At 41.0% G+C, this 20,597-nt stretch overlaps 1 protein-coding gene across 1 annotated transcript in view; it reads left to right on the forward strand.

The window, feature by feature from the left end:
* Window positions 1-996: 996 nt before the first annotated feature.
* Itsn2 (intersectin 2) overlaps window positions 997-20,597 on the forward strand; it is a 119,770-nt gene continuing 100,169 nt past the window's right edge. Inside the window, 1 exon segment of the mRNA XM_042054558.1 lies at window positions 997-1,187. The gene's annotated coding sequence lies outside the window, so the exon portion shown is untranslated.

Raw genomic sequence — 20,597 nt, forward strand, 5'->3', positions numbered from 1 at the left:
CTAAAGAAAGCCTTTCTGCCCAGGGAGTGTTGTCTTTGTTGAACGGCTAGCCCTAGATATAGATATTGATTGGTCTTTTTGAGGAGTCTGCATAATAGAAAGGGGTGATAGGAATTCTGAATTTGACTTTCTCCTATCAGACAGGTAAGAATGTTAGCTTCTGCAGGCAGAAGAAACTGGAGCAGTCTTCCTGTGATAAGCATGCACTTGCATGTGAACAGGTTTAGGGATGCTCCTTGTTGCTCTCTCTCTCTCTCTCTCTCTCTCTCTCTCTCTCTCTCTCTCTCTCTCTCTCTCTCTCTGTTTCTTTCTCTCTGTCTCTCTGTCTGTCTCTGTCTCTCTCTCTCTCTCTCTCTCTCTCTCTCTCTCTCTCTCTCTCTCTCTCTCTCTCTCTCTCTCTCTCTCTCTGTGTGTGTGTGTGTGTGATGGGGAAAGGATGGCCGATTCTTGGGTGCGGTTAATTCCTTTAGGGGAGTTCCTGAGAAGGGTCTGTTTCAAAGGTGGAGGCAACTCCTTGCACCTCTAACTTCCCCATTCTCAGGAAATTCTAGCTCCCTCATCTAGGAAGAGACCTTCAGTGAATAAGAAGGTTCCAGAGCGAGAGAGAGCAAGATCCATGTGTGGTCCAACAGGGATGTCCTGGACATCTCTTGGCCCTTTCCAAAAACTTGGGGTCCAGTGTGGCAGGAAACGTCCCACCCAGCTTCTGCAAGTCACCTCGGAGAGGAGGAGCCAGGTGGGTCGTGGCAGCTCCTGGAAGGGCTGTCAGCTCCGAGGCTTCGGGACGTCGCGGGAAGCGAAGCGCTTCGGCCCACGCCCTCGCGGTCCAGGGCTCCACGGTTCCCGGGGTGAGCAGGCACGTCACGCAGTGTCGCGCTCCCCCGCGGTGGGGAGTCGGTGCCCGGCGGCCAGCCGGGCGAGCAGGCGGGCGGACCGTCACTGCCCGCCCGTCGCTCGCCTCCCCGCCCCCCGGCTTCCTGCGGAGGCCGTGGCCGCCATGTTGTTGTGGGGCTGAGGCGGCGCCGGCGGAGCCCAGCGGCCGTGACAGGCTGCGCAACAGGTTCGCTGCGGCCGACCTGACGACTGACCCGGCGGCGGCGGCGGCCGCACGGCAGGGTCTTCCCCGGCGCGGGTGCCGAGGAGCGCTCGGGGGGGTCGGTGGCGCGGTGACGCGCGCGAGGCGCCAGGTGGGTGAAGCCGCCCGTCAGCGCTGCTGCTGCGGGGCGCGGGGCAGGTGCGGGCGCCGCCGGCCCCGGGGCTGCACGGGCCGCGCCGAGGGGGCCGCGCGCCGCAGACCGCCGGGGCTCGTGCTCGACAGCGCGTGCGGCCCCCGCCCTAGGCCCCGGCCGCGCTCGGCCGAGCCCGGCGGAAACCTGGGCTGCGGGTTCCTGTCCCCGCCGCGGGGTTGGCGGGCCGCTCCTCTCCGAGGCCGGGACTCCGGGGCCCCTCGGCACGGCCTCGCTTGGCAGGTGACGGCCGCCGCCTCTTGCTGAGGGGCGACGCGGTCCCCGGCTTTCCTTAGGGGCACCGGGCTGCGCGTTGCCTTGGAGACCCATTTTATTTTGGCTTAGTTTATTTATTTATTGTTTCTCTTCTCCCCCCCCCCCCCCTTCTTGGTCAGCGTTGGTGCAGAGTGTCAGGTGAGCCGCATCCCGGTGCGTCAAAGTAGCCCGAGTCACGGGAGGACAGTGGGCGGATGCTTGGCGTCCACGGCTCGCGGTTTTAACAGCTAAAGTTGGGAAATGTTAAGCGTTGACTTCTGTTCTGCGTTATGCACTTCCAGGGTGTATAGGAAGCACGGCGACAGGGAACCTCGGTCACCAGAGTAAAGTTGATTGCCTATTTAAGGAAGGGAGAAAAGACGCCTGCAAGTGCATTGTGGCTGGGGAAACTAAGGCTGCAAGTGCAGGTGGCTTTCATTCTGCAGCTAGGATGCTGTTTGTGAGTATTGGTCACAGGCTGTGTTGTTCAGCGATTGCCCGTGGCCAATAGGTTCGTTTGAAACTTGGACTCGTAATGAATAGGAACATTTTGGATAGAGCCAGCTACTTCATAATAGGAATTGAAGTTAGCACAGAAACTACCGTTTTGTTACATGCTTTTTAGTCCGTTTCACGAGTGTTGTATTCAGGGGAGGCAAGTTGTCACTTGGAATTTTGTGCTGTTAGCTTAATTTCGGTAGCACAGACTGGAGGCCAAGCTACATAAGCCTCTGAGAAATTGCTTACTTCTCTCTGAAGGCTTGCTATATTGTCACTGATAAAACCTGAAAACAATCCAGAAACCTTGCCCATAGCCTTTATACGGATTGATAGGAGGCCTGCAAAATCCAGTTACCTATAAGTTAGGGATTATTCCTATGATTGCCTCATAATCAAGCAAGCAAAGTGAAAATATTTCGTTTCTTTTTTTTTTTTAAGGATGCAGAAAAAAGCGTGTTGCTGCTGTTTGTTTTAATACTGATATGCAGCTGAAAAAAATCTGCATGCTTATAAACATTTAATGCATTTAAGTATTCTCGTTGTTCACCTTTATAATGAACGGTAGGATGGTTAGTGAAAACTTTACTGAGTAGAAATATACCGTTGTTCAATACATCTTAAGACTCAAATTCTGATTTCTCCTGAATATGAAGAAATATGTACACTCGGGATTCAATTTGTACTTAAAATAAATATGTTTCTACAAAAATATTTAAAATAGCGTGCACCCATTACCCAGACTTAGAAACTCTCAAGATTTTCATCATCTTTGACATTGGATAATTTCATATATAATCTTAGAACTTTCAGGGATGTGTGTGTTTGTGTATGTATTAGGGAGTGAACCAACCATTTCACACATTCTGAGCATGCTCTCTGCCATCAGGGGACAGGGTACATGCAGACTTTTTTTAGTTCTATTTCATCTTTAATGTAGAGTTTCACAAGAGTTCCATCGTTTTAATAAAAGAACATGTATTGTTGATCATCAACTAAACTTCCTTTAGTAGGACAGTTTATCTCCCGTGTGGTCATTTATAGCACACTTTCTAGTATTAGAGCCTAATTCAGTGTTTATATAATTATTTAAAGCATATGAAGGCCTTGCAGGTCCTCCCATCAGATAAGTGAAATGTTAAATTAGCATTTAGCTGCTCCAGGTCTCAGAGTTAGTAAGTGTGAGCATCCCATTTCAGGTTAGGATTCTTTTAACTTCAGCACTAATGTTCTCGTACATAACATCTTGGTTCAGGTAAAACAAAGTTATATGGGCATTCTATATATGTACATATGCATATATAGAATGAACATATACATATATATGTCCAGTATATAGGAGAACAAACGAATCACTGTGAGTACTCACGTTAGGGGAGGGTGAGCCAAGTTTGTCAGCTCTAGCAGGGACTGCCAGGACTAGGGTTTGCAGGCTTCTCTGGGAGGACAGAAGAGTGCTTCGCCATGGAGCTGCATCTGGTGCCCTCGGTTTACACTGCCAGAGTCTCATTATTCAGCACACACAGGCCTCGAACTTATCCCGCCTCATTCTGCCCACTGCTGATACCACTTGTGCACCTTCACACCCATCTCAGAAGTTTTACTGTTTGTTTGTAGAACGTTTACATTGGGCGCTGTACATTATTCAGGATATGATAATTATGTTACTAAAATATGATATATTTGTTGTCTCACAACCTGTTTGGGGGTTGGTTGTTTTGTATTTTCATACTTAGGGAAAATTTTTGGAAAAACATTTTGCAAAAAAAGGCTAAACAAGGGAAGACTTTTGGGGTATGCCAGTTGTTAAAAGCAGATTTCAAATGTGAAATAGAAAAACAAGAATATTTCAAATTTTTTCTGCAGTTGCATAGGTCTAAAACTGAACATCCATTAGAATGTACTTCCACTCTTCACTCTTCTTGTTTGTAAGTTTGTACCATCTACAGCTGTTGCACATAGACAAGGGTTAGCACTCCCTTGGGTGAAGTGGGCATGTAGGTGTTCTTGAGAAAGAGGAACTGAACCGGCTTTAAAGGATATGAGGCAGAGAGGAAATGGGGGAGGGAGGGAGGAAACTGAGCAGAAATAGGACAGTGAATAGCCTGAGAAATAATGTATTTTCATAACTCTAAGAGTGCAACATATTTTATTTGCAGTGTTTTGAGAGCTTCAATTAAAACATAACTTCACAGCCAGACCAAGACACTGAATAACTTAGTTATTTGCAGTACAACTATTCAGCCATGATTATGGCAGACATGTAGGGGTCTACAACCAGATAGTAGAGATTTAACTTGTGGTATTTAACCACTTGTTTTATGTTTTCTGGATCCTTCTCATTGTGAATACATATTCATTTGAGAAAAAGTCTGGTTTAGTAAAAATTGCATGTGTATTTATAACTATGTTGGATAAAAGTATGGGCTCTTCGGTTAGACCTCCTACCCCAGCTCCAGCTCTGAATAGTTGTATGACTTTAAGCAAGTTTTAAAAATTCTCTTAATTTCTGTTTTCTTCTTTATCTATAAAACAGGGATAATAATAGTACCCATTTCAAAGTGCTTAGTGATTGTGCTTAGGAAAATTATGTAATAAATGTATGTTATCATCCCAGCTTGCTTCAGTGAGAAATTTCAAGCTATTTTCTCCCTCATTCTGTGGTTCTGTCTCTTTCTCTCTGGTTTGTGATTTATCCTAATGACTCCAAAAGAAATTAGCTTCTTCTTTTGGTACTCATTTTCTAATCAGCATCCAAATGAACTCTATGAGAAGACTGAAAATAGATTAGAAGACCTGACCTTCAGTTCAGTCTAAGGCTCTGCCCCTTAGTTCCCTTAGTTTCTACTGCTTTAGATAATCACTTCAGAGCCTTGGCAGGGGTTCAGTTCTTCCTTGACTAGGAAGAAGCTGGTGTTGAGAGAGGGTAGTGACAAGGGAGATCAGCTGAGGTGCCTGCAGGGTTCACACTGGTCTTTAGGACAGGAGCAACCTTTGCTTTGCCATTTTCTTCCTGCTGCTTGGAATCTTTGACCTCATTTCCATCTTCCATCTAATAGGCTTTTGTGGCACTTCTCAAATGACTGCTTTAATATAAATACCAGACAGGTCACGTTAATAAATCTTATAATTTTAATAACATTTGGTGGCATTGTTTTAGAAATAATTCTTAGGGATTATAACTAATCATGTCAAAGATTAGTGACATTTTCCGTTAGTTACTTTTCTTGTTGCTGCGACATAGTACTTGACAAGAAGCGACTTGAGGAAGGAAAAGTATACTGACACATGGTTTGAGGGTCTAGTCCATTGCAGCAGGAGAATGAGACAGGTAGTTAGGCAACCATGTCTGCACTCAGGAAGCAGAGAGATGAATGCAGACACTCCATTGGCTTTCTCCTTTGTACATAGTGCAGAATCCCAGCCCAGGGAATAGCAGTCCGCATTCAGAGTGGGGTTTCCCACTTCATTAACCTAATCTAGATAATCCTTCACACTCCTGGCCAGAGGCTTATCTCCTAGGTAATTGTAGATCCTGTCAAATTGTCCCTCAGTATTAACCATCATATTTACCAAGAATGGTGTGGGTCAAATAGGAGTGTAAAGTAGTATTGCTTCTCTAACCCATTTTTATTAAGATCTGAAAACTAAAAGAGATAGAAGAGAAGCCTTCTCACTAGAGCATTTCAGGTTTTCCACTGCTAAATTTTTAGTGAAATGCTTATAAAATGATCTTTTGTCTTGCTGCAGAGACAACCTGTATTGGGGTGTCCTTGCCCTCTCCTCATTCATTCCAGTAATTGTGACTTGGAATTACTACTTCCTTCTTCCAACATCTTGGTTCCTACTGGGTTGCACTGGGTTCCGAGAACTGAGTAACTTGGACGAATGAAATGTAAAGGGCCATTGGATTGGGTTTGGGTAACTGCAAGCCTTTTCTGTAGTACTCTCCAGGACCTGGGCTTTCTAGTTTTTGTAGCATGATGGCAACCCCCTCTTAAGAGTAGAGTGTCACAGCTCACTCCTCAGTCCATCTTGGGCTTCTCTCCACAGTATATCTTCCCTCATCTTTGCCTTTCTCCGTATTGTGTAACAGCTTCTTTCCTTTGTTCCAACTACTGCTCTCTCTTTGAAAGTTAAAGACAACAGAAGTCACTCATAATTCATAGCATAGAATTTGTTCTTTCACTCCATCGTTCCATAAATATTACTTGATTTCTTGTAAGACATGCCCAGTGTAATGATTATATAACCAGTGGACAAAATATACAACCGTGTCCTGCCATAGTGGCTTTAAATTCAGGAAAAGAGAAGAAAGAATAAAATTTCTTGAATTTAGAATAAATGGTAGCCTTCATATAAATAAGTTATTTGTATTTTAGAATAACATATTTAAGGTAGATTATTATTATTATTATTATTTATTTTATTAGTACCTGGCAGGTCTTGGTATTTCTTCTAGTTACTGAAACCAGAAAAAACCTTCCCCCACATAGTGTGCACTTAAAGCAGAGATTTGCCAAATAGTTTAGGATGGGTACTTAATTTGATTTTTCCTGAAAGCACTGTATTGTTTGGTTTTAAAATTATTGACTTTGTATGTGTACTATTTTTATTACGATGAATAATAAATGTTCTGTGTAGAAAATGGGGACGCTATAGGGAAACACAAAGACCATGATACTTCCCAGACGTAGCCAACGCTCATGTTTGGTAGCTGTCCTAGAACTTAGTCTCTGCTGACTATGGACCTGTGCTATGTTGTCATGTGTTTTGTTATGATTTAATATGTTTTGCTGTGCCAGGGATTGATGTGTAGTGCGCTAGGCAAGTGGTTTTCCACTGGACTACATGCTCGGTTCCTGTTCTGTGACTTTTCTTTGTAGCTTACTAATAATATTTGTCAAAGCATGGCTCTGTTTTCACTATGCACTTATCCACCATATACTTTTATTGGTGAATAATTTGTCCTCACTACTAAAGAGTAGTAATAGTGTGTAACATTTATAGAGCAGTAGCTATATGTTAGTTATTTGGGGGACACTTTGCATAAATTGATTTAGTCTTTTTTTTTTTTTGAGACAGGGTTTCTCTGTATAACAGCTTTGACTGTCGTGGAACTTGCTCTATAGACCAGGCTGGCCTTGAACTCACAAAGATCCACCTGCCTCTGCCTCCTGAGTGCTGGGATTAAAGGTATGCACCTCTACTGCCCGGCTTCATTTATTCTTTAGACTCTCTATAAGAACCTCGTAGTTGAGTTTGAGGGAGTATGATAATTTCCCCAGAGTCCACAACTGGTAGGCGACAGACCTAGGATCTATGTTTGACCTTGCTCTTCTGCTCATGGCTGCTATCTGTGCTTCTGCACTGCTAAGGTCGTTTGTAATCTCTATCTTGCTGCAGTTCACATCCTTATAGCTATAATTGTTTTCATGATTATGAGTATTTCCCCAGAATACATTTCAAGTAGTAGAGAGACATTGGATCAAAAGGTATGGATACTTCTTAATGCCTGTGTAAACATATTACCAGATTATTTTACAGGAGAATGCATTAGTTTGAATGTGTAAACAACATCATCTTATTTCCCCACTTTCTTGAAAGCGTTGCCTTTAAAAATTACACTAACTTATTCAGAGTACTTTAGGTTTTCTTTCTCTAAGTATTAGTATCACATTATCTTTTTTCCATTTATACTGGAAAACTTTCATTTCTGCTTTCTCATTTCATCGGCATGTTTACTTTGTTCATTTGTTCCTTCCTTTTCTCTCTTCTCCCCTTCCTTTTTTTTTTTTTCTTTTCTAATCTCTTTTGACAGTCTCTTGAAGCCCAGACTGGCCTCAAATTTACTGTGTAGCCTAGGATAACGTTGAACTTCTGATCCACCCACCTCCATGTCCTTCATGCTGGGATTGCAGGCATGTGCCTTTCCTCTGGTTTGTGTGGTGTAAGGATCAAACCTGAAACTTGGTGCATGGTAGAAGATCATTCTATTAGCTTAACCAAATCACCAGCGCTCTTGTTTATTCTAAGAATTCTTTGTTTGGCAAGAAGTATATCTTCCATATAGTTATACAGATTTTCCAATGTTTTTTAGCTTTGTTTATAGATTTGAGAAAAATGATGATGGTGGTAGCACTTTTTGAGGAAGTATATGCCGTATACCTAAGTGTTTTATATTTAATAACTCATTTACTTTTTACAGTATCCCCTAGGAGAATTAGCTCCTTTGACATTGTCTTTGTTTTTTTTTTCTTTTTTTTAATTAAAAATTTTTTTTTTTTTTTTTTGGTTTTTCTTTTGAGTCTAGGTCTTACTATGTAGACCTGGGTGTCCTGGAACTCTCTATGTAGACCATGTTAGCCTTGAACTCACAGAGATCCACCTGCCTCCCAAGTGCTGGAACGAAAGGCGTGTGACTTGACATCATCTTTTAAAGTCTTAGATTTTTCCTCTGTGCCTTTGTCTATTTCTGTTCTTGGTTCCTAAAAAATCACAGTAACCTGCTGTCTGAAACCTGTTGTTTAGTACCCATTACTCAATGTAGGAGTCATTTCCTCTGAGATTACTCATCTAATAACGTTCTGGTTTCTCAAGGCAAAGTGAGGCACTCATCTTCTGCCCTTTCGTTCCCATAGCACTTATGTGGAATTCTAACTTTTGGTGCATTCTTCTTTGGTGACTGGGCAGATGCGCTGACTTGAACTCAAGGTGCTCTGGTGGTGCTGCTGGTGTCAAGGAGTGAAGGCTGGGAAATGGCCCACCTGACAAAGGGCTTGCTCCACAAGCATGAGGACCGAGTCCAACTCCCTAGCATCCACATAAAAAGCTAAGTACCTGTGCACACATGTACACACACTTATATACCCTCCCCTACAAACACAAAGCAGTGAGTCCCCTCCCAGAGTATTTGAAGTAGAAACCTGCACTGAGGCAGTAACATGAAAGCTGGTCTGAAAGCAGGCAGGGAAAGAGTAGAAGCCCGGAGACTGAAACTGAGTGAAAACACAGCTGGCGATTTCCCCTTATGTGTGCAGTGAGTTTTTAGGATGATTTTGAGTGTCACAGCCTTGCTTCTGGGAGAGCCAAGCAATAAAGCCCTGTCTGCTCCCAGTATGTGCTTGTGGGTATGGATGTAGGTTTTTTTCTCTTGGTTTTGTGGGGAGGTTTGTTGTTGTTTGTTTTGTTCTGTTTTCTTTTAGAAAGGGTCTTATTGTGCTGCTCAGGTTGTTTTCAAACTCCTGGCTACAGCTGAGTCCTCCCCGCCTCCCAACTTGACACCTTCCCAGTAGCTGGGATTACAAGCATACACTGTTCCAGCCAGCTGACTCAGTATACTTTCTTATAGTGCTCAGAATTCTGAGTCTTCCTTCTAGAGTATCCATCTCTACTCCTATAGAACAGGGGCGAATTACCTTCTTAAACCTTTTATTAATATAGCGAAGAACTCATAGAGTACTGACACTATCTTGCTAAAATTTTGAAACACTCATGGAAGTTTGGTAAACTGGAAGCCTTTGCCTAAAATCCCAGAGAAAACCCTGAGCTCTCTTGCCTGTGGGGCCTTTGCTGTCATTGTGGCTTTCCTAGGTTAGAGCTTTCACATAAACTGCAGCTCTTTTTCACCAGCTTCTGATTTTTGTTTTGCTATCTTTGATAAGAGACAGTCTATTCTTAATTTACTAGCCTAATTTTGAGATATATTGATGGCTGGTTTTGAAAGAGGGTAAGTATTTTTATCAACATTAACAATATAGTTTATGTCTTTAATATAAATGCTTTTCCAAGTCTTTAAATGTCTTAAATTTGACCTCTCTTTTCAGCTTAAATTTTTTTCATTGGTTTGGTTTTTGAAACAGGCCAAGGACTTGTCGTGTAGACCAGGCTAGCCTCAAATTTGCCATAATCCTTCTGCCCGTGCCTCTCAAATGCTTGCGTTACAGGCATGTATAACATCTGGCCATATTTTTTTCTTTTGTGAAAGTAGTACATGCCAACTGATGAAACTTAGTGAGATAAAAATATATTTGAAATTTATATCCCAGTGTCTACTTCGAGTGCGTGTGTGTATGCCTCACACATTGAAGTTAAGAACATAGATTTTGTTGTTTAGGACTTAGGCTGTTAGCTTTGTAAATGTAACAGTCTCATTAACTCTGCATTTTCTTTTTCTTAAAAAATAGAGATTTACCTGGTATGGTGGTGTGCTCCCTTAATCCCAGCACTAGGGAGCAGGGGCAGGCAGATCTCTGTGAGTTCAAGGCCAGCTTGGTCTGCATAGCAAGTTCCAGCCTAGCCAGCCAAGGCTAAATAGGAAAACCCTGTCTCAAAAAAGGTAGATATTTCATGTAATATTTATGCACAGTGCTATAAAGACTAAGAGGTATACATGGTTAATATCACTATTTCCTAATAAATGTAACAGTCATAGGCACCCTCATCTTTGGGTAGCTTTAGTGAGGGTTTGCTGCTCTGGACTGCTTACAATGAGGGAGTAGGCTGGGATGCTGCATATTCTCTTTTTGAAACAATTAAAATTTCAATTTTTTAAACATTTACATGAGTCTTACAAAACTGTTTAATGAAGTCTCCTTTAAAATGTAATTAAACGAATCAAAGCAAACTCCAGAAGTTGATTTATCTTGGGCCAACATCATGATTGATGAGTATATGTGAGCCGGAGATTCTCCTACTGTGGTCCTTGAAATGGTGGCATCACTGATAACAAGGTAACCGTGGTAACATGTGAAAACATGTACTGTAGGGTTTGGTACCTTAAACATATTTAAAATTAATTTTAATTGAAATACAAAGTAATGAGTTTCCTCATAACACCTTCATACATATCACATACTGTTTTCCTTCATTTCCTCCCACTGCTGTCCTCTGTACCCCTTCCTCTGACCAATTCCCTTTTTTCCTCCATTTAGTTCCTGGCTGCTCAGTCCCAAAATAACCACCCAGAAACTATATTATTTGCAATACTGTTTGGCCACTAGCTTAAGTGTATTTCTGGCTAACTCTTATATCCTAAACTAGCCCATCTCTATTAATTTGTGTATCTCCATGAGGGGCTACATGGCTTCTCACTGACTCCACCTTCTTTCTCCCAGCATTCAGTTTAGCTTTCCCCACCTACCTAAGTTCTGCCCTACACAGGCCTAAGACAGTTTCGTTATTAACCAATGGTATTCACAGCATACAGAGGGGAATCCCACATCTGTCTAAATAAAAAGGAAGGTTTAACTTTAACACAGAGAAATTACATATAACAAAACAGGTATCAAGCAAGAATTATAGTTACAATATTTATATCCACCTCATCTTTTATCATTACTAAGGAAAACTATAATTTTAACTATTTCTTCTTCAACTCTATCAAAGACTCCAGAAGAGTATAATATTTCCTAAGTAAATAGGAAGTTCCTCATAAGCAACTTCTAAAACTCTAGAATTGACAGGGACATCTTGCTGCCTGAAAAGTCCCCTAAAGTTCTTCTGTAACTTTGGGCCATCTATCTTTAGTCTACTGGCCCATAGTGTCCAGCAGACTTTTTCATGAAGCAGGAAATTTCAAAGACAGGTCCACCTATGTTGGCAGTTTGTCAGTCACTTTTTTTCTGTATCTTGAAGAATGTCTGGCAGACTCTTTCATGAAGCAGGAACTGCCAAAGGACCGTCTCACCTTTAGGCAAGTTCAGCAGTCACTTCTCTGTGGGTCCTGTCCAGTTCATACTGCATAGCATCAGGTAGTCCAGGCAAGAACAGTTTCTTGCCCAATGGCTAGCAAACTCCATAAGAAGTCTCTTTGATGCCCATTTTCCTCTTGAAGTAATTGGTGCTGCCAGGAGCAGATTTGTCTCATATCATGAAAAGTCCTAAGTTCTTAAACATTTTTATCCCATATTCTATAGTTTTTGAAAAGTTTGAAGAATGCCTATCCATCTGGAATACATCTCTGTACATCTAGAAAATCTAACATGACTACAAGCTTGACTATTATAGATGACTCTATTAATCTATATTTCATTATTATACATTACATTTTTTTTGATTTTTCGAGACAGGTTTCTCTGTAGTTTTAGAGCCTGTCCTGGAACTTGCTCTTGTAGACCAGGCTGGCCTCAAACTCACAGCAATCCTCCTGCCTCTGCCTCCTGAGTGCTAGGATTAAAGGCATGCGCCACCACTGCCCGGCTATACATTACATTTTAAAATAAGCTGCACAAGCAGAATACCTTAATCAAGAGCAGAAATATATATACACACACAGTATAACAAAATTGACCTTAAATTTGTATCAATAAACCAAAATCCATACCAATGCAAATCTCTATAGCATATCACCCTTTAAATGTAAAAAAAAATGTAAAAATGTTTGTATCAAACATTTATAAACAATACTTGGGAATATAGGCATAGTTCTCTCCAAATCACTTCCTGCTTTTTGTTGAGCGAAGTAATTTTTTGGGGGTGTTCACAGCGACATTTCGGAGGGTCTTGGTCCATCAAACTACATTAGTCTAGAAGAATTTCACAGGTTCTCATCCTCTGTCAAAGCAAAAGCAGAACCTCTTTTCCAAAGCAATAAATCCTTAGACCAAAATTCTGAAATCATGATAGCTATAAAACATATATGTTGGTTTAGTTTATCAGCCTGTACAATGAAATGTCTTTCTGTACTTAGCTCCTTCACAGTCAAACAATTCAAAGAAAAGACAATAATATGCATAATTCAGACCCTCTGTGTATTTTCCATCTTTACATGGCTTATTTTTTACTCTATTACCTTTTAAATATTTATTTTATTATCTTTACTCCTTTATTCTATGACTGTTAGTACTCTGTCTCTTTAAAGACTTTGTTTTATTTTTATTTTCTGAATTATTTACTTCCTTTTATGACTCTCTATACTCTTTTTCTTCTCTCTCCCAAGCCTACGTAAATTTATCCAACACTGTGACCCATTTAGAGGTCTTTTCCATCCGAATTTGTCTTTATTGTGTGTCTGTAATCCTTTTCTGACCAGGACTGCTTCTTAAAATGCTAAGCACCTCTTTAAAACCTAAGCAGCAGCATTGCTAGGGCAAATATGGCCCTGCCTGCTGGCTCTGCCTAGTCCTACACGGCAGAAGTTCATTCACTGCCTCTGAGGCTGCCGGGTAGGAGCTGTCCTCACTACCTCAACTCTGATAACCAGTTGGCCCATGCTGCCACCAAGTAACTTTCAGCATGCTGCCCATAAACCTCATTTAAATGCTTGGCCTCCTAAAAGAGCCAGAGTTCGTGTTGGCAGCACAGCCCAGAAAGCCACTGTTTCAAAACCACGTGGTTTTTTCCCCCTGCTACCACTGAATCAGGAAAACCTCTCTTAAAGAAGCTGCGGCACACTGCCCACAAACAGAGCCAGAAGCTGTGTTAAACTCTGTTTTTTTTCTGACTAGGATTTCTTTCCAAGATTTCTCAGGTTTTACATGGATTTAGTCAGCCACGTTGGCACACCAATTTGTTGTAGGGGACTGCTAGCTAGTTCCCAGCTCAGCCCCAAAAGAACCACACAGAAAATATATTATTTGCAATACTGTTTGGCCAATAGCTTAAGCCTATTTCTGGCTAACTTTTTTTTCTGGCTAACTCTTATATCCTAAACTAGCCCATCTCCATTAATCTGTGTATAGCCATAAGGATGTGGCTTCGGGCTTAAGCTTCGGCGTCTGTCTCCAGAGGGGCTATGTGGCTTCTCACTGACTCCACCTTCTTTCTCCCAGCATTCAGTTTAGTTTTTTTCCCACCTACCTAAGTTCTGTCCTGCACAGGCCTAAGACAGTTTCTTTACTAACCAGTGGTATTCACACATACAGAGGGGAATTCCACATCAGTTCCCTCTTCTGCTTTTCTATTGCATTCATTTCTTTACCTGCTTTCTACCTCCTTTAAGATATTTTCTTCCAGTCTCTAGCTTTGTGACCTAAAAATATACATATAAATATACATACATGTGTATATACATTACATTTTTCCATATATGAAAGAAACTTAGAGTATTTTCTGAGTCTGGCTTATTTTACTTAATATAATAATTTCATATTTTATCTGTTTACCTGCATATGAATTTAATTTTGAGTGACACCCTAATATTAACTCCATGCTCTACTATTATCATTGTGATACTATTTCTATGTTTGCTAATATCTTTGTAAAGAAGGCATTTTTAAAAATTCTTAGTGTTATTTCCTATGACAGGCTCCCAGAAGTGGAATTATTGACATGGAGTTATAGATGTATGGATGTTGGTAGGATTTTTTTTATGTGTGTTTTCAGGTGAAAAGCATTGTTTGTTCTCCCAGAAGCTGTGCCTGCACCCAGTTCTTCCAATGTTTTCTAGTTTGGGAGTTAACCAGAGTGAAGGTTGGAATTTTGTTTTTGTTTGGTAACTTTACGAGTAGAAATGATGTAAGATTAAATTTTGCTTTCTTTCTTCTGTGTGTATGTATACACAAGTGGTTTTTTTGAGATAGGGTTTCTTTGTGTAGCCCTGGCTATCTTGGAACTACTCTCTATACTGGGTGACTGGCCTTGAACTCAGAGATCTACCTGCCTCTGCCTTTGGAGGCCTGAGATTTAAGACATGTGCTAATTTTCATTTTCTTAATTATTAGTGATTTTAACATTTATTAATAAGAACTTTTTGTAAATTAATTTTTAATAGCTTCTTATACATTAAAGGTTTTAACTGGCTATCTTCTCTGGTTATTTTCCCCATTTGATTACCTTTTACATATTATTTAAAAAAAAACTACCAGGCAGTGGTGATGCACACCTTTCTTTCCTTTAGCACTCGAGGCAGAGGCAGGTGGATCTCTATGAGTTTGTGTAGTGATATCTTTTGTGTGTGTGTGTGTGTGTGTGTGTTTTATAAATAAAGCTTGCTGAAGATCAGAATGTAAAGCTAAGCCACCAGGGGCTAGGAAGTGGTGGCATACACCTTTAATCCTAGAACTCAGGAGACTGAGATGGATGGATATCTGTGAGTTCAAGGCTACCTTGGGAACAGATCCAGGTGGTGGTAGTTTACACCTTTATTCCCAGTATTTGTGAGTCACACACCTTTAATTCCAGCACTTGGGATCCAATGCCCTTTAATTCCAGCACGAGGGAGAGACAGGAACTTTCTGGAGTGTGAAGTCTGAGGATTCGTGGAGATAGGATCTTGCCCCTTTAGTATGAAGATTCGGTAGAGGTAAAAGGTCTCTCTAGTGATTGGTTGCTTTGCTTTCTGATCATCAGGTTGAACCCCAGTCTGTCTCTGGGTTTTTTTATTCGTGCTACAAATTTGAGGTCAGCCTGGTCTACAGAGTGAGTTTCAGGACACCAAGGCTGTTGCACAAAGAAACCCTGTCTCAAAAAACAAAACACCTTACAACTTCACATAGTTATGTAGATGACTCTATCCTTTTCTTTGGGTTTTCTTGTAAAGTTTTAAAACCTTGAAAATTAAATTATTTTCAAGAAGTCACATTTTACTTGAAAGTTAAGCATATTATTCAAGTTTTTCCTGCATACATTTTTTTCAACCCAAGTGAATAGTTTTGTTTAAATATTTACTCTTTATGAGACAAATGAGAATAGGCTGCAGAGCAACTGGGTCCTCAGCCTCCTTTTTGGGCAGAGGGTGAGTCACATACTATTCTTAGGTGTGTTTTCCCCATGTGTGGGTGAATTGTCTTGTTCAGGGTTGTTGACTAACTCTTCTGTGCTATAAAGCTTCAGTATGCATTTGAGTACTAACTCAGGATTAGTTCATTATTTCTGTTTTTATGCCCTCTTGACTTCTTGTTGCTTTGTTGGTTAAACTTAACATTTATTAATGTCGAAGTGTATATTGTGTATATTCTATGTGCTAAAATGTTTTTCAGGTATGATATATTAGTGTAGTGATATTTTATTTTATTTTTAACAAAGCTTGCTTGAAGGTCAGAGTGCAGAGCTAAGCCACTAGAGGCCAGGTGGTGGTAGCACACGCCTTTATTCCCAGCTTAAGGGAGCTGGAGACAGTAGTGATAGAAGTTGGGCAGAGAGAGGAATATAAGGCCGTGGGAGACAGAAGCTCAGTGCAATCTGAGGTTTGGTAGAAACATGCAGTCTAGAGATTCAGTCTGAGGACAGGATCACCCTTCAGTCGGAGCATTGGTAGAGGTAAAGGAACTCTCTAGTGGCTGATGCTCTGCTTCTCCAATCTTCAGCAAGCTTTATTTGTTAAAATACATATAAAATATCACTACATATTAGCCTTAAAGTAAGTAACCTTGCATTTTGGTCCAACTACCTACATGGATTAGGAAATTCTATGTGTGTTGTGGATAAGACCACAAACCTGTAGAGTACATATACTGGGGTTCAACTCGAGTTAGGTGATCTATTTTCAAGTAACCGTAGCCTGCTTGTCTCTTAAAAGTAGGCTAATCTCTTGTGAGTTTGTGCTAAAGAATATTTTAGTATCTACCTTATGGCAACTGGACATTAAAGTATATGAAAATGAAGAGACACTCACAGGGGGGTTGACAGTCTTTTAGAGATGCGCAAGTATGAAAACAGAAGTTAGAACACTGGACATTGTGTACAAGAAGAAATAGAAGTGAAAGGAAACCTTCATAAGTAGAAAGGTCACCAGCATGGTAGGTAGTGCTGTAGGCACCAAGGAGAAAAGCAGAGGGGGAATAGTTCATTCGTGATTTGTAAATAAAGACTAGACTCTTAAAACATATTTTATGAAATGTAAAGAATGTTAGATTATTTAGAATAATAACTTCATAATTTGCTTTCAATAAATGTCACCATTTTAAAGTGCCAAATTCTATATTTTAATATCTTTTCATGAGTAATACATCTATCATAGCTGATTTAGAACAGTAGAGTCTTTTGCCTTCTAGATTGTTTTTATTTTCTCTTGGAAGCTATTGTGAATAGTGTGTTTTCACTGCTTAAGTCTACCAAACTTTGAAGAGAAATCTAATACCACCATGCCTCAAACTATTCACAAGATAGAAAGGGAAAGAATACTACCAAACTAATTGCAAAGCCAATATTGTCCTGATTCCAAAGCTGGATAAAGACACAACAACAAAAAGAAGTCTATAGATAAATTTTCTTAATGAACAGAGACGTAAAAACCCTAACAAGGTACTTGTAAACTGAATTTATGGAAGAGGATTATACATCATAACCAGCTTGGTTTCATCCCAGGGATACAAAGATGTTTCAGTGTGCTCAAATCATAAAATGTATCATATAAATGAACTTAAGGACAAAAATCACATAATCAGCTTCATAGATAAAGAAAAAAGCTGTAGCACTAATAATAAAAACCCAGAGTCAGATATTGGGGTTCAGCCCGAAAACCAGACAAACAAAGCAGCCAGCCACTAGAGAAGTCTTACCTCTACCAAGGCTGGGCGCCTACAGACTAAGCAGATTAAAGGGGCCTAAGCAGACAAAGCTGACTAAGCTTCTCTCTCTTCTCTTTTTTTATATTCCCTCTAGTGCTAGGATTAAAGGCATATGACTTCCTAGAACTAAAATTAAAGGTGTAGGCCACCATTACCTGGATTTGTTTTTGCATTGATTTTGTATAGCCCAGGGCAGCTTTGAATTTACAGAGATCCATCTGCCTCTGTCTTGCAAATTCTGGGATTAAAGGTGTATACCACCACTGCCTGACCTCTAGTGGCTTAGCTTCGCCCTTCTGTTCTTTAGTCAAGCTTTATTTATTAAAACATAAATAAAATATCATTATAAAAAGCATTTGACAAAGTTCAACATTGCCTTCATCATAATTCTGTAGAAAATGGAAATAGATGGAACATACCAAAACATAATAAGAGCATATATGACACACCTGTAGCCAACGTTACACAAATTGGGGGAAGCCCGAGCATTCCCCATTCTTCCCCCCCCTTACTGAATGTAGTACTTAGAGTCTTAGCTAGAGCAATAAGACAGGAGAAGGATATTAAAGGAATATAAATGGGAAAGGGGGAAAGCAGATTCTTTCCTAAAAGATCCACAGACTACACTAAAAAACTTGTAGACCTGATAAACCCTGATAAAAGTTGTAGGATATAAAATCAAACTCCAGCTGGGCGGTAGTTGCCTACACCTTTAATCCCAGCACTCGGGATGCAGAGGCAGGTGAATCCCTGTGATTTCGAGGCCAGCCTGGTCTACAAGACGCGTGTTTGACTGATTCTTGGGAACTGATTTGCATGTGACCTTCCCTTTTTCTGTCTCAGAAAAGAAATTCACATTTAGACACTGGAGAGTTCAAGCCTGCCCTTTTAAGAGAGGGAAAGAAAAAAGATTGGCAGAAAGAAATCTGTTTTTTTCTCTGTTCCTATTTTCCTGCTCTTATACTTGTAAATTTCTGTATTCATTCCTGTTGCCATATCTGAACTTTATTCCCAGAGCCAGAAATTCTGTCCCATGGTGTGACTTTATGTTCAAGAGCTATCTGATTCTACTTATGTAGGTAAAGGTCTCTTTTCACTTCCTTTGGAGAATTTTATTTTCTCTGGGAAAATAGTTTTGGTTCCCTGTCTAAAAAGTAAATACAATAATTCTCCTTTCCTCACCCCCCTTCCCCACAGAACCTATCCTGGAACTTGCTCTGTAGATCAGACTGGCCTCAAAGTCACTGAGATCCATCTGCCTCTGCTTCCCGAGTGTACTACTACTGTCTCGCTCCACCTTCCCTTTCTTAAAAACTCAATACTGATCCTCCCACCCCTCTTATTTTTTAACAGCACTTTTTGTTTTTTTTTTTTGTCTGTTTGTTTGTTTGTTTTGTTTCAAGACAGGGTGTCTCTGTAGCCCTGACTATTTTGGAACTCATTATGCTTCAAACTCACAGAGATCCTCCTGCCTCTGCCTCCTGAATGCTGGGATTAAAAGATGTGTGCCACTATGCCTAGCAACTGCATTTTCTTGAGCCACGCTCCCTTTACTGAATAATCCACATCAGTTTGACTTTGAAGTCACTGGAACTGTGCTTGTATTAGAACCGATCCTGACAGGTTGCTAAGACTCATAGCTTAGCCTTTATTTGTGTGTCACTTGGCAATGATAACTCCTCCTTGGAACACTTTCTCTGTGTTTGTTTTTGAGGCGGGTTTTCACTATATAGACCTGGCTGGCCCTGAAACTCTACTATATAGACCATACTGGCCTCTAATTCATAGCAATCCACCTGTTTCTGCCTTCTGAATGCTGGCATTAAAGGCATGTGCCACCACCATGCCTGGCTTCTTTTGTTCCTGATACATTCTTTCCCTGGCATGATTGCAACTATACCTAGTCCCCAATGATTACCAAATATGTGTCTGTAGCTCAAACAGAGTCTTTCCATTTTCTTGGTCACTCCTACCAACATATGTCAAATTATGCTTACAACTAAAGTTTGTTTTTGTTGTTTCAACTTGTCTCCCAAGTTTAACAGCCACATCTCTGTTTTCCTAGAGCTTCTCTGTTGGTTAATGTCACTGCTCCAGGTAGTATTTTACAGGCTTAAAGGTTAAGTCTAAAGGATCCTGAGTTCTGAGTTCTAGTCCAACCTAAGATGCATATTAAAACATTATCTCAAAACACAACACAACCTGGGCTGGTTAGTTGGTTCAGTGGATGAAGGCACCAACTTCCAAACCTGGCAACTTGAGTTTGTTCCCCTGGACTCACATGCCGAAGAAGATGTCCAGAGAATTGTCCTCTGACTTCCACATGACTGCTGCTGTGTGTGCACACACATATCCACACACATAAACACATATGCACACAAAATAAATAATAAGGTAGTAACAAATTTAAAATATATACCAGAAGGTGGTGGTGGCGCATGCCTTTAATCCCAGCACTCAGGAGGCAGAGTCAGGTGGATCTCTGTGAACTCAAGGCCAGCCTGGCTTGTAACATGAATTCTAGTTGGTCTTAATAAGAACCCAGAGTCAGATATGGGGGTTAATGCTGAAGATCAGAGAAGCAGAGAGGCCAGCCACTAGCGATTTCTTTTACCTCTACCAGTACTCAGACTGAAGGGGTGATCGTGTCCTCAGACTGCATCTTCAGACTCCATCTGTCTCCACCAAACCTCAAACTACTACTGTCTCCACCAAACCTCAGACTCCAACTGTCTCCACCAAACCTCAGACTCCAACTGTCTCCACCAAACCTCAGACTACAACTGTCTCCACCAAACCTCAGACTGATCTGAGCTCCTGTCTCCTTCCTCCGTATATTCCTCTCTCCATTCAACCATATCACTCCTGTCTCTACCTCCCTAGTGCTGGGATTAGAGGCATGTGATCCCAAGTGATGGGATCACCTTTGTGTGAGCTGTTTCTCTTTTAGACAGATTCAATCCGTAACCCAGGGTGGCCTTGAACTAACAGTGCTCCTCTGCCTTTGTCCTGGGATTAAAGGTGTGTGCTACCACTCCCTGGCTTCTAGTGGCTAAGCTCTGCATTCTGATCTTCAGGCAAGCTTTATTAAAACATAAAACATCACTACAGTGATCCCAGAGCAAGTTCTGAGACAGCGCTGTTACACAGAGAAACCCTGTCTTGAAAA

This window comes from Arvicola amphibius, chromosome 2 (genome assembly GCF_903992535.2).
Source record: "Arvicola amphibius chromosome 2, mArvAmp1.2, whole genome shotgun sequence".
Classification (NCBI taxonomy): Eukaryota; Metazoa; Chordata; class Mammalia; order Rodentia; family Cricetidae; genus Arvicola; species Arvicola amphibius.